Source organism: Ranitomeya variabilis, chromosome 3 (assembly GCF_051348905.1).
Source record: "Ranitomeya variabilis isolate aRanVar5 chromosome 3, aRanVar5.hap1, whole genome shotgun sequence".
Classification (NCBI taxonomy): Eukaryota; Metazoa; Chordata; class Amphibia; order Anura; family Dendrobatidae; genus Ranitomeya; species Ranitomeya variabilis.
In genome coordinates, this window is record NC_135234.1 from 469549925 (window position 1) to 469564443 (window position 14519).

A 14519-nucleotide genomic window follows, 5' to 3' on the forward strand; every position below is an offset into this window, starting at 1 on the left:
ATGCACACATGTGAGGCTTGTATAGGGCACCAGTCACACAGGTACATGTAATGCCCACTGTCTGGCTTACATCTTATTGGTAACACTCATGCATTATTTTATGCAAGATGCAGCCAGACCCTTTAGTGTTGACTGGGTAAATTGGAGTGTCTGTCCTTGTGGGGTGCTGTGACCTATTGTTGGTAAGTAACGCTGCCTATTTTCTAATGGCTGTGAATCAGTGCATCAATGTGGGGACAAGAACAGTTAGTATGTGTCAACTCTTTGACTAAAGTGCATGTAAGCATAGGCAGTCTACTGTAGTAGACTATATCATTAATACGTCTACTGTACTACTCTCCATATGTGTCAGAATGAACTGTTCTTTAGACATGAAGAAAGGTTGTCTCCATGCTATTATGACTGCAGACTGCATGCTCTGTACTCCTGTCCTTTACATATTGATAAACAATTTCAAGCTGTTGCTATTATTACATTGCAGAACCATAAATCTCTATAGAGTTTTGATCTCAAGTTCAAACAATGGTTAATCTTGTACACATTAGTGTTATAGTTTAAAGAACCACCATATTTGTGTCTGCATACTTCCCCCCTTCACTCACCATACTATTTCCTCACCCTTCATCCCATTCTGTGTCTGCACACATTACCCCCTCGCTCCTCACAGTGACAGCATCCATACTCTCACTCACAGTATAGTGTCTGCACCCATATCCTCCCTTGCTCCCCTTACTGTGTCCACATACATTCCCTCCTTTGCTCCCCATACTGTGTCTGCACCAATACTCCCTATTCTGTGTCCACATTCATTCCCCCTCACTCCTCATACTGTGTCCGTACCCATCCCTCACTCACCATATTGTGCCTACACCCATCCCCTCCCTTGCTTCCCATAGTGTCTGTGCACACATTCCCCCTCTCTTCCTTTCCACTGTGTCCACATACACTTCCACCTCATTTCTCATTGTGTGTCTGCACCCATCCCGCATCATACTGTTTCCTCATGCATGTACCCATCTCTCCCCTTGCTCCTTCTACTATGTCCTCAAATTTCTCCTGCTCCCAGAATTCTCTCAATCCATATTGTGTCCACACCATCCCTTCCTCACTCACCAAACTACGCCCTTAAATCTTCCCCACCTACATTACAATAAATCTTTGGTGTCTCCTGCTCCACTGGAGCACTAACCACCAATATAGTTTGTGCCTCTGTGGTGCCAGTGAGTGAACTCAGCAGCTGACATCAACATCGTTGGTCAAGGCTTCCATTGTAGTCGCATCTGATCACTAGGAGCTGGTGCGCTGCAGCTTCTCTGAGCCAGCTGTCAGCTTGACAGCGGCTTAGCGAACTGCCAACTCCCAGTTCAGGGAGCGGCAAAATGCAGCTGCTAGGGAGACACCTCAGCCCTGCCGGCTAAATCCGGAGCACATGCCCCCCAGATACGCCTCTGTTTTAGTATTGGGTTTTAAATTAAAATATCAAAAGTCATGCTCGTGTGATTGTATTTGTGATTTGTGTCCATATAGCTTATTATTACAATGTTAAACTAACTGCAATATTGTAATATATAGTACTTCATTTTCATTGTGGTTGTTGTTTTATTCACATGTGTATCTCATGTGTAAATATATATTATATAATACACATAGACTGAAGAGATGTGTTTTACAACCTTTTTAATAAACTAACCATCTTCTCCTTCTTGTTTACTATCCATGTTAGAACTAAAGTAGTATTGTATGACAGTAAGATAACATGGAATATACACTGAAGACGAACCGGTCTACCTGTCTTTCTTTAGCAATGACTAAATTACAGGTTGCCGTATCTTCATTGATTGGTAGTCACTCTCTGCTCATAAAAATGTCAACATATTTAATTCGTTGACATTATCAGTCTGTGCATTTTTCAGAGACATGCAAGTTAATGAGTCTGATATCTTCTCTGTGTTCATCAGCATTTGAGTTCAGGATTTACCTGTGAAAATTGAAAAAGCTACTACCGTTTCAAAACAAACTCTCATTACAAGCTTCTTTTCTGTAGACTGTATGCAAAGAGCAAAAGAGCTATCGAAACATACCGCAAGATCCATCATTTCTACAAAATTATCATTTCTAATAGAAAGTTTTTAGGAAGAAATTACATAACATTGAAGATGATGGGCATCGAGAAGAACACCCAATGGAAGGAAGGACACTTGTGAGATCCAAACTGAAGAAAAGTCAGCACTCCGTACTCCTTAAATAAATAATTTATTGCAGATCGATGTGCAAAGATAACATTCAGAACAAGTATCAAAACATCTGACGCGTCACACAAATACTGAGAGAACATACAAACTCTTTGGAGATGTTATCCTTGGTAGGATTTAAATACAGGACTCTAGCACTGTAAGCTTCAGAGGTAACCACTGAGCCACCATGCTGTACATGCAGAACAGTGTCATCTAGCAAGCTATTGTTTTTACAATCATGTCATGTGACAGAAAAGTTGTGTTCTAGAGTGAAAACATCAGGTCTTGGAGGTCATGGCGAGTCACAACGTCGCAGTGTCATGATGTGCCGTAACCTCCAACACCTGGTTGCAGCTGGAAGTCCTGTTCTAGCATGAAGACACCATCATGACTATGAAAAGAAGAGGCCCTGAGGATCGTCAAGCAATGGGCACAGGATGCAGCAGAGGTACCAGGACAGAAGAGCAGTGAGGTATTACAATGGATATAAAATTCTAGACAACCCATTTAAAATGTCAGGTTTTTTTCATGTAAAAAAATTATTCTAAGAAGATTCATTTAAGAACTTTTTCCACCCTTAATGTTACTTATAATTTGTATAATTTAGTGATGAGCGAATATACTCGTTACTCGAGATTTCCTGTGCACGCTCGGGTGACCTCCGAGTATTTTTTAGTGCTTAGTGATTTAGTTTTCATTGCCGCAGCTGAATGATTTACAGCTATTAGCCAGCATAAGTACTTGTGGAGGTTGCCTGGTTGCTAGGGAATTGCCACATGTAATCAAGCAGGCTAGTAGCTGTAAATCATCCAGCTGCGGTGAAGAAAACTAAATCTCCGAGCACTAAAAAATACTCGGAGGACACCTGAGCGTGCTCGGGAAATCTCGAGTAACGAGTATATTCGCGCATCACTAGTATTATTCAATTGAAAAACAAACTAAAATTTTTTCAGTGGGAAAAAGAAAAAATAAATAATGCAGTTGCACAAATATGCACACCAATAAAATACTACTATGTTGAAGTACCCTTTGAATTTATGACAGCATTCAGTCTATTTGGATAGGAGTCTATCAACATTGCACATCTAGTATTGTCAGTCTTTGTTCACTCTGTTTTGCAGTACTGCTCCAAATCTGTCAGATTGTGAGGGCGTTTCCTGTGTACAGCCCTCTTCAAGTCACACTAAGATTTTCACACTGGTCTGGGCTCTGGGTGAGTCATTCCAAAACGTCTACCTTCTTATGGTGAAGCCATTCTTTTGTTGATTGGAGGTATGCTTATGGTCATTGTGCTAAAAGGTGAAATTCCTCTTCATCTTCAGATTTTTAGCAGAGGCCTGATGGTTGTAAAATTGACTGATATTTAGAACTGTTCATAATTCCCTCCATCATGACTAAAACCCCAGTTCCAGCTGCTAAAAAACATAAAGCATAATATTGAAGCCACCATGCCTCATTGTGTGTATTGTGTTCTTTTGGTGATATGCAGTGCTGGCGGTGAGCCCGCATTAAAGTTGTTTTGAATAGCTGACATGTGCCCGCAATAGCGGCAAGTGGAATTATGATCCACCCGCTGCTAGTAACTAGTTAAATGCCGCTGTCAAAGCTGACAGCGGCATTTAACTAGCGCTTCCGGCCATCGGGCAGGAAATGAGCGCATCGCTGACCCCCTTCACATGATCGGGGGTCAGCGATGCATCGGCATAACAACCAGAGGTCTCCTTGAGACCTCTATGGTTGTTGATGTCAGATTGCTATGAGCACCTGTGGTCGGTGCTCATAGCAATGCAGTAAATCGGCTATATAGGAGCGATCTGAGCTTCGCTCCTATGTAGCAGAACCAATTGAGTTGTGCCAGCTTCTAGCCTGCCATGGAGGCTATTGAAGCATGGCAAAAGTAAAAAAAAATGTGTTAAAAAATATGACAAAAATTTAAAAAAATAAAAGTTTAAATCACCCCCCTTTCGCCCCATTCAAAATAAAACAATAAAAAAATCAAATATACACATATTTGGTATTGCCGTGTTCAGAATCATCCGATCTATCAATAAAAAAAGGATTAACCTGATCACTAAACAGCAAAGTGAGAAACAAATTAGAAACGCCAGAATTACTTTTTTTGGTCCCGCGACATTGAATTAAAATGCAATAACGGGTGATCAAAAGATCGTATCTGCACAAAAATGGTATCATTAAAAATGTCAGCTCCGTGCGCAAAAAATAAGCCCTCACACGACCCCAGATCATGAGAAATGGAGACACTATGGTTATCAAAAAATTGCGCAATTTTTTTTTTTTTAGCAAGCTTAGAATCTTTTTTAACCACTTAGATAAACATAAACTAGACATGTTTGTTGTGTATGAACTCATAATGGCCTGGACAATCATAATGGCAGGTCAATTTTTTAGCATTTAGCAAACCTAGCAAAAAAGCCAAACAAAAAACAAGTGTGGGATTGCACTTTTTTGCAATTTCACCACACTTGGAATTTTTTCCCATTTTCTAGTACATGACATGCTAAAACTATTGATGTTGTTCAAAAGTACTGCTTGTTCCACAAAAAATAAGCCCTCACATGGCCATAGGGGTTAAATATAATTGGTTACTTTTGAACAACCACATTCTTTATTATAAGGCCATGTGCACACGATGCGGATTTTATCGTGATTTTTTGTGCGGTTTCCACTGCGGTTTGACACCTGCGGGTTTCTATAATGGGGCAGGTGTAAAACCGCTGCGGATTCCGCACAAAGAATTGACATGCTGCGGAAAATAAACCGCTGCGTTTCCACGCATTTTTTTCCGCAGCATGTGCACTGCGGTTTTTGTTTTCCATAGGTTAACATTGTACTGTACACCGCATGGAAAACTGCTGCGGATCCGCAGCATAAACCGCAACGTGTGCACATAGCCTTAGAGGGTGTTCACAATCATGCAAACACATTGTTTTAAGTTTGTTATTGTATTTTTATATTCCCCCTCAAAATGATTTCAGTTTGTTTCTCAATGAATTTATACAGATTATGGTGACATTAAGGTTGTGAGCACTCGTAGCAGATTTTTCGCATTTTTTTCGCATTTTTTCGCTATAAAAACGCTATAAAAATGCAAAAAAACCCACATACATTATGTATCCCATCATTTAGAATTCATTCCGCAATTTTTGTGCACATGATGCGTTTTTTTCCATGAAAAAAACGCATCGCGGTAAAAAACGCAGCATGTTCATTAATTTTGTGGATTTTTTGCGGATTTCCCACTATATTATTGCATTGGGAACCTCCGGAAAAATCCGCAATAAAAACGCACCAAAAACGCGGTAAAAACGCAGTAAAAAACGTGCAAAAAACGCATGCGGATTTCTTGCAGAAAATGTCCTGTTTTGCCCAGGAACTTTCTGCAAGAAATCCTGAACGTGTGCACATCACCTAAGGCCATGTGCACACGTTCAGTATTTTTCGCGGTTTTTTTCGCGTTTTTTCGCTATAAAAACGTGATAAAAACGCGAAAAAATGCTAACATATGCCTCCCATTATTTTCAGGGTATTCTGCATTTTTTGTGCAAATGTTGCATTTTTTTCCGCGAAAAAAATCGCATTGCGGAAAAAAAAGCAACATGTTCATTAAAATTGCGGAATTGCGGGGATTCCGCACACCTAGGAATGCATTGATCTGCTTACTTCCCGCACGGGGCTGTGCCCACCATGCAGGAAGTAAGCAGATTATGTGCGGTTGGTACCCAGGGTGGAGGAGAGGAGACTCTCTTCCACGGACTGGGCACCATATAATTGGTCAAAAAAAAAGAATTAAAATAAAAAATAGTGATATACTCATCTTCGATGGCCCCCGGAGTGTTCCCGCCTCTCAGCGCTGCATGCTCTCTCTTCTGTTCCTATAGATGCTCTGTGTGAAGGACCTGCGATGACGTCGCTGTCTTGTGATTGGTCGCGTGACCGCTCATGTGACCGCGACGTCATCGAAGGTCCTGCACACACCATCTATAGGAACGGACGCCGCTGAGGAGATCGGCTGTCTGCAGAGGGTGAGTATAATCATTTTTTTATTTTTTTAATTATTTTAAACATGATATCTTTTTACTATTGATGCTGCATAAGCAGCATCTATAGTAAAAAGTTGGTCACACTTGTCAAACACTATGTTTGACAAGTGTGACCAACCTCAGTCAGTTTTCCAAGCGATGCTACAGATCGCTTGGAAAACTTTAGCATTCTGCAAGCTAATTACGCTTGCAAAATGCTAAAGAAACGCGAAAAAAAACGGGAAAAAAAACGCAAAAAAAAAATGCGGATTTCTTGCAGAAAATTTCCGGTTTTCTTCAGGAAATTTCTGCAAGAAATCCTGACGTGTGCACATACCCTAAAGGTGGAGAAAGTGCTGAAATGATTCTGCTTGGTATGATTTTTTTTACATGACACCTAGCATTTTAACAGGGCTGTGTGCACTTTATATATCCACTGTAAGTTTTTGTTTGTTTTTGATTTTTTACATGTTACATTTATTATGGTCTGTTACATTTATTAAGCTCCGAGAGACCTCAGAGCTTAAAAGGGAACATTCAATTCACACTGAATAACTTCACTGCACATCGAATTTCCCAGTTTGTGATTTGGTAATTTAAAATTTTGCTAAGCGCGCTCATCTTTTCCACTGTGTAAATGAAATTTTAGAAATCTCATTCATTATGCTGTTACTGTAAAAGACTGTGTGTTTTCTGCAGGTAAAATGCGCATATAAAACGCTACGTGTAAATAAGCTTTTAAGAGTTCTAACTAGAGATTCCTTTGATTTTAAGCTTATGAGAAATGTGAATGATTGATCTACTTTTGTAACCATTTTTTATTTTTATAAACTATATTTATCCTCCTTATCTGGTATATAGTACTGCAAAAATGCAAATACTTTCACACAAAAGTACAATGGATTTATTTTCCATACACATCAATCAAGGTGGCAGGTTTCTGAATGTTTAGGGTGTTGACCAAAAAATACCGAAGCAGGGTTTTAAAATTGTGTTATTCCAATATGGTATTTTTGCTCTTCAAATTATATAAACATATTGATAACTTATGACAAATTTTATTGACATCTATTATATGCAAAATACATTATGACAGATATTCTATGCATTTATTTCGATGCTATCACTATATTTAAGAATATAGTCCAAAAACAAAACACAGAAATATTAATCATATTCAACAATGCCCTAAGATCATTGCAAACAACAGTAATTCAGCTAAATTTTAAAGTCAACGTGTCATGACAATGCCAAATATATTATATTTTTCTATTTACTGTATTTATTTTTAATGGGGGGAAATTGGGTGATTTGAACTTTATTTTATTTTTTAAGGTTTTTTTTTACTTTACTTTTTAGTTTCTTTAGTGGACCTGAACTCGTAATTGCTCATACTATTTACTGCAATATCCTGTCAGTGATGATACTGAGACTGCTGAAAAGTCTTCTGTACAAAACAGAACCTGTATGATGATAAAGTGAAGAGGCCAGTGAGGAAATATTTAAGATTTTCTTTATATATAGGGATATGGAATATTGAAAAAAAACATCATTATTAAAAAAAAAATTAAATTACATTTAGCTTGAGAACTTTTTGTACATATTAAGACATTTTCTGATGATGAATTGCCTTGAAATTTATGATTTAATCCACAGTACATGGATAAAATTTAGTTCCTGTTACCCAAGTTCTTCAGTCCATCTTCAGTCATCTTAAACACTGGAACTGAGCTGAATAGAAAGTCTATCAGTCTATCAGCTAATAAAAAGAGACAGCGCGGTTTTCTGTTACTTCATTTTACATAGAATCTGTTAGTAAGATCAATCCTTCTAAGAAACTAAATAAAATGATACTTTGATATCCGCAATCTGATATCTTATTCCAGAGAAATCCACATTTTTTATACATATATATAAATGAGCTGTTCAGGACTATGGGCAGAAAACAAATCTCCCTGAGAATCTGCATCCAGAGCTTATTTTAAATGAAAGGGGCTGTGACCAGTGTGAGATGTAACTAATGCAGTACAGTAGAACTAAATTTTATCTTCTTGCAGCTCTCACAGCTCTGCTGTATTGCAACACAGCATCAACACTAACTGCTTGTGAGATGGAAAGTGAAGCAGTAGGAGAGTATACCTGCAGATGTGTTGAATATTCATAGAATGTTAGAGTTGGAAGGGACCTCAAGTGTCATCGTGTCCAACCTCCTGCTCAATGCAGGATTCACTAAACCATCTCAGACAGATGTCTGTCCAGCCTCTGCTTGAAGACTTCCATGGAAGGAGAACTCACCTCCTCTCGTGACAGCCTGTTCCACTCATTGGTCACCCTCACTTTCAAAACGTTGTTTCTACTATCTAATCTGTATCTTCTGACTTTCAGTTTCATTACATTGCTTCTTGTGTTTCCAACTTTAAATGAAAATAATAATGATCCCTCTACACTGTGACTGACATCCCTTCATATATTTTTAGACAGCTTTTAAGTCTCCTCTTAGTCTTTTTTCTTGCAAGCGAAATATTCCCAGATCCTTTAATCGTTCCTTGTAGGACATACTTTGCAGTCCGCTCACCATCCTGGTAGCTCTTCTCTGAACTTGCTCCAGTTTTTCAATCTCTTTTTTAAAACAGGGTGCCCAGAACTGGACACAGTATTCCAGATGAGTTCTGACCAAGGAGGAATAGAGGGGGATAATTACTTCACGTGATCTAGACTCTATACTTCTCTTAAAACATCCTAGAACTGTGCTTGCCCTTTTTGCTGCTGCAACACACTGTTGACTTCTGTGTTGTCTGTGGTGTATTGGTATACCCAAGTCTTTTTCACACATTCTATTCCTCCCATTCTTTAGATGTAATTTTCACTTTTCTTGCCCAGATGTAGAATCTTGCATAACTCCATGTTAAATACCATTCTATTAGTGGCTGTCCATTGTTCTAGCTTATCTACACCCTTCTGAATCCTTTCTTGTCTTCTCTAGTGTTAGCTATCCCTCCTAGCTTTCCACTGCCTGCAAATTTAATTTACCTTCAGTTCCCTTAGCCAGATCATTTATAAAAAATGTTGAGCAACACTGGGGCCAGGACAGAGCCTTGTAGTACCCCACTTGAAAAACTCTTCCAATTGGATGTGCAGCCATTTGAGTACTCTTTGAGTACGATCAATGAGCCAGTTATGAATCCACCTAACCGTAGCCTTGTCAATCTCATACTTGGTCATTTTTTCAATAAGGATAGTATAAGATACTTTATCAATTGCTTTGCTGAAGTTGAGATATACTAAACTGCATTTCCCTGATCCACCAAGACAGTGAATCCATCAAAGAAGGAAATTAGATTAGTCTGGCATGACTTGTTTGCTACAAACCCATACTGGTTCTGGTAAATTACTATATTCTTATCCAAGTACTTGCATACATGCTGTTTAATAATTTATTCAAAGATCTTTCCTGGTATAGAAGTAAGGCTCACTGTCCTGTAATTTCCTGCCTCTGTCTTCTTTCCTTTTTTGAAGATAGGCACAACATTTGCCCTTCTCCACTCTCCTGGGCCTTCTCCTGTTTTCCAGGATTTTTCTAAGATTATGGCTACTGGTTCTGCAATTTCCTCTGCTAACTCTTTCAGTACCCTAGGATCCAACATTTCTCCTTGCAGAGAGTGATATGTTAAGTATGCTGAGATGAGGAGATGTAAAGTCGCAATGCTCCTCTGGGAAATATGAACATTGTCTCTTCAGAGAGGAAAAGGATTAAAACTCTAGTGCCACGTATAGGAAGTAGCAATCCTAGAAGTCAAGGTCAACCCTTTAACGAGCCTTGTCACATGACTTTGCATTACAGCCAAAACCAGAATCTCAATTTGCAGACACTGTGTTTCGGGGTAATGCCCCTCATCAGTACAAAATTTGAGCTGTGTGACCAGTATCCAAGGAGTAACTTTTCTTCTTGCAGAGAGTGACATGTAAAGCATGCCGAGACGAGGAGACGTAAAGCCGCAATGCTGCAAGTGAACTTGTTATTTATTGGAAAATATGCAAATTGTCTCTTCAGAGAGGAATAATATTAGAACTCTAGTGCCACCTATAGGAAGTAGCAATCGTAGAAGTAAGATTACTACTTCTAGGATTGCTACTTCCTATAGATATAAAAATTGGGAGAACGTGGTCCTGTTCTGCACTGCTGAATCACTGAAAGTCCAGACGTATTAATAATTGTGCTTTTTATTCAACGCGTTTCAGAGTTTCACAGAACTCCTTCATCAGGAAATACCACAAGAAAAGACTTTTCTTGTGGTATTTCCTGATGAAGTTCTGTAAAACTCTGAAACACGTTGAATAGAAACCACAATTATTAATACGTCTGGACTTTCAGTGATTCAGCAGCGCAGAACAGAACCACGTTCTCCCAATTTTTATATCTAACGGCCGGTCCTTTTTGGGCCTGCTGCAGCGAATCTTCTCAATGCTTGATCTCAGCTACATCTGGTGAGTTTAATCCTATTGTATTAACCATTTATCTCTCAGTTAAGACACTATTTTTTGCGCTATTTCCTTCAACAGCTTTCATAGTACTTCCTATAGGTGGCACTAGAGTTCTAGTCCTCTTCCTCTCTGAAGAGACAATTTGCACAGTACCCTAGGATGTAATTCATCTGGACCAGTATATTAAAATTCATGTAAATTATCCAAGTGTTCGCTGATGAACTCTGTTTATGGATTGAGTGGATTCTTTTATTCCTTCAATGGCACCGTGAAAATCAGTTAATTGCCTTTTGTTAGTTAATCACACAATTTTACAGTGAGATCAGAAGAGCAGGCAGCAGAAATTATTGGTAAGCTCTGGAGGCAGATTCTCTTGCAGATCATTGTCCTGCCCATGATTCTTTACAACTCATTTACACATAACCAAAACTTACATTTCTCTGGAATAAGACATTGGACAACAGATATAAATGTATCATTTAATTCAGCTTCCCATGACCTGCATGTCCATATAGATGGCTTTTGGAGAGTTGACCCTACTGACAGAATCCCTTTAAGGACTGATGGGTGTCTCAACATGCAGACCCCATCGATCAAACCTTCTGACATGTCTTCCAAAGATTGAGAAAGTTTTGTAAAAGTGCTTTTACTCTTTAATACCATTAATAACAAAAATATGTTTCACAGCAGTTATAAATAAAAAAGAAGAAAGCCAGTCTCAAATACAGTATAACAACAGCACTGATGAATGTCTAAACTAAAAAGATATTAATCCCTTTACCCTCCAAGGCTGTGTTCCCCTTCATGACCAGGCCAAATTGAACACTTCTGACCAGTGTCACTTTATGTGGTAATAATTCTGGAACGCTTCAACGGATACCAGTGATCCTGAGGTTGTGTTCTTCAGACATATTGTACTTCATGGTACTTGTAAAATGTATTCAATATGACTTGCATTTATTTGTGAAAAAAATTAAATTTGGCAAACATTTTGAAAATTTAGCAATTTTCCAAGTTTTAATTTTGATGCCCTTAAATCAGAGAGTTATGTCACACAAAATAGTTACTAAATAACATTTCGCACATGTTTACTTTATATCAGTACAATTTTTGAAACATATTTTTTTTGTTAGGAAGTTAAAAGATTAAAAGTTGACCAGCAATTTCTCAGTTTTTCAACAAAATTTAGAAAACCGCTTTTTTATGTACCACATTATATTTAAAGTGACTTTGAGGGGTCTATATGACAGAAAATACCCAAAAGTGACACCATTCTAAAAACTTCACCCCTTAACATGTTCAAAACCACATTCAAGAAGCTTATAAACCCTGCAGGTACTTCAAAGGAATTTTTAGAACGTTGAAGGAAAAAATTAACATTTAACTTTTTTCACAAATATGTAACTTTAAACACAATTTTTTAAATTTTTACAAGGGTAACAAGAAAAAATAGAGCCCAAAATTTGTTGTGCGATAGCTCATGAGCATGCCAATAGAGGAAACCCCCAAAAACTGACACAATTTTGGAACTAGACCCCTCAGTCAACTTATCTAGATGTGTGGTGAACACCTTTAACCCCCAGGTGCATCACAAAAAATTCATAACATTGAGCCGTGAAAATAAAAAAAATCACATTTTCCCACAAAAATGTTTTACAGTCCTATATTTTGCACTTTCACAAGGAAAACAGTAACAAGAGAAATTGCACCACACAATTTGTTGTTCAATTTCTCCTGAGTACGCAGATGTCCCATATGTGGGGAGTGCAGGCTTATTTTCACAAGGTAACAGGAGAAAATGGACCTCAAAATATTTTGTGCAATTTCTCCTGAGTACGCAGATACCCCATAAATGATGAAAAACTACATGGCAGGGCCCAGAAAGGAAGGCGTGACACTTTGGAACGCAGATTTTGTTGAATGGTCTGCAGGTGTCATGTCGTGTTTGGAGAGCCCCTAATGTTCCAAGACAATGAACCCCCCCCACAAGTGACCCCATTTTGGAAACTAGACCCCTCAAAGAATGTATCTAAATGTGTGGTGAGTACCATGAACCCCCAGGTGCTTCACATAAGTTTGGAACGTAGAGCCGTGAAAATAAAAATAAAACATCACATTTTTTCCCACCAAAAAATTATTTTAGTTACAATTTTTTTATTTTCACAAGGTTAACAGGAGAAAATGGAACCCAAAATTTGTTGTGAAATTTCTGCTGAGTATGCCAGTACACCATATGTAGTCGAAAACTACTTTTGAGGCACAGTGCAAAGCTCAGAAGGGAAGAAGCACCATAATGGAGTTCAGATTTTGCTGGATTGATTTGTGGGTTCCATGTTACATTGGCAAAGCCCCTGCGGAGCCAGAACAGCAGAATTCCCCATTTAGAGACAATATTTTACAAACTACACCTCTTAATTAATTAATCTAGGGGTGCAATGATCATATTGACAACACAGGTGGGTCACAGAATTTTATACCATTTGGCAGTAAAGATTCATTCAATTACATTTTTATCACCAAAATTTTGTTTTAACCCAAAATTTTACATTTTCACAGTGGGAAATGTTTAAGAATGGCACCAAAATGTGTCCCACAATATCTTCTCATTATAGAAATACCCTATATATGGCTGTACAGTACTGCTTAGCCACATGGCGAGACTCAGGAGGGAGGGATGGACAGAGCACATTTTGCCTCCTGAAAGGCACTTTTTGATAGACTAGTTTGCAGACTCCATATGCAGAGCCCATAAGAGCCCGTAAGTGCTAGAAGAGCAGAATCCCCCCTCAAGTGACCCCATTTTGGAAATTATACCCCTCTGGGAATTTATCTACAGATGTAGTGATGATTTTGACTCCATGGGTGTTTTCCAGAAACAAGCAGCAGTAAACGTTGCTGAGTGAAAATTGCAAGTGACCAGTAGTAGTAGTGATGAGTATGTTATAGTGACCAGTATGTTGTAGTGACCAGTACATTGAAGGGACCAGTACGTTGTGCCCAGCTCAGGGCTGCCACTGGAAATTTCGGGGCCCCATACTGGCAAAATTTTCGGGGCCCCCTTACAACTCTGCCCAGGCTCCACCCCAGCCCCGCCTCCAACCCTCGAACTGTCCACAGCACCACCTCTGTCTCTTGGAAAAACTCCACTTCTCACCAATCACACATTAACAGTTCCCATCACCAGATCACACACATAGCCAGCAGATTTTGTTTTGGCCAAAAGGTTTTTTTAATCTGCCACGATGACAAGGTAGACTCTTTTGGCTGGGCCCTACTCTACTCTAACTTATTAAACATTTGTTGAAATATGCAATACAATTTAGGTATATTTTTATTTATTTTTCAATTTTTCAAATGACCAATAATACCACAAACAAGGGACAAATACCACAACAACATGACCAGACACCACATTATCACCACAGTGACCTATAATACTATCTACAAGGAATAAATACTGCCACACCATGTGCAGACCACATATTACCACCACAGTGACCGAACAATATCGCATACAAGGGACAAATACCACCGCAGCATGTACAGACCACATATTACCACCACATGGTGACCAACTACATACAAGGAACAAATACCAACACAACATGACCAGACCACACATTACCACCACACTGTGACGGAATAATAGCACGTACAAGAAACAAATACCACCACACCATGACCAGACCACATATTACCACCACATAGTGACCAAATAATAGCACATACAAGGAACAAATACCGCCACACCATGGCCGGACAA

General features: G+C 38.8%; 1 long non-coding RNA gene across 5 annotated transcripts in view; it reads right to left on the reverse strand.

Annotated features, from left to right (window-relative positions):
* Window positions 1-14519, reverse strand: part of LOC143818317 (uncharacterized) — a 122291-nt gene that overhangs the window by 16714 nt on the left and 91058 nt on the right. For 2 of the 5 annotated variants that reach the window (XR_013224459.1, XR_013224454.1), the window contains exon 4: window positions 3134-3571. The exons of the other annotated variants lie outside the window; for them this stretch is intronic. This is a non-coding gene — a long non-coding RNA (uncharacterized LOC143818317). Of the gene's footprint in view, window positions 1-3133; window positions 3572-14519 lie in introns of those variants that run through there. 5 annotated transcript variants of the gene reach the window in all.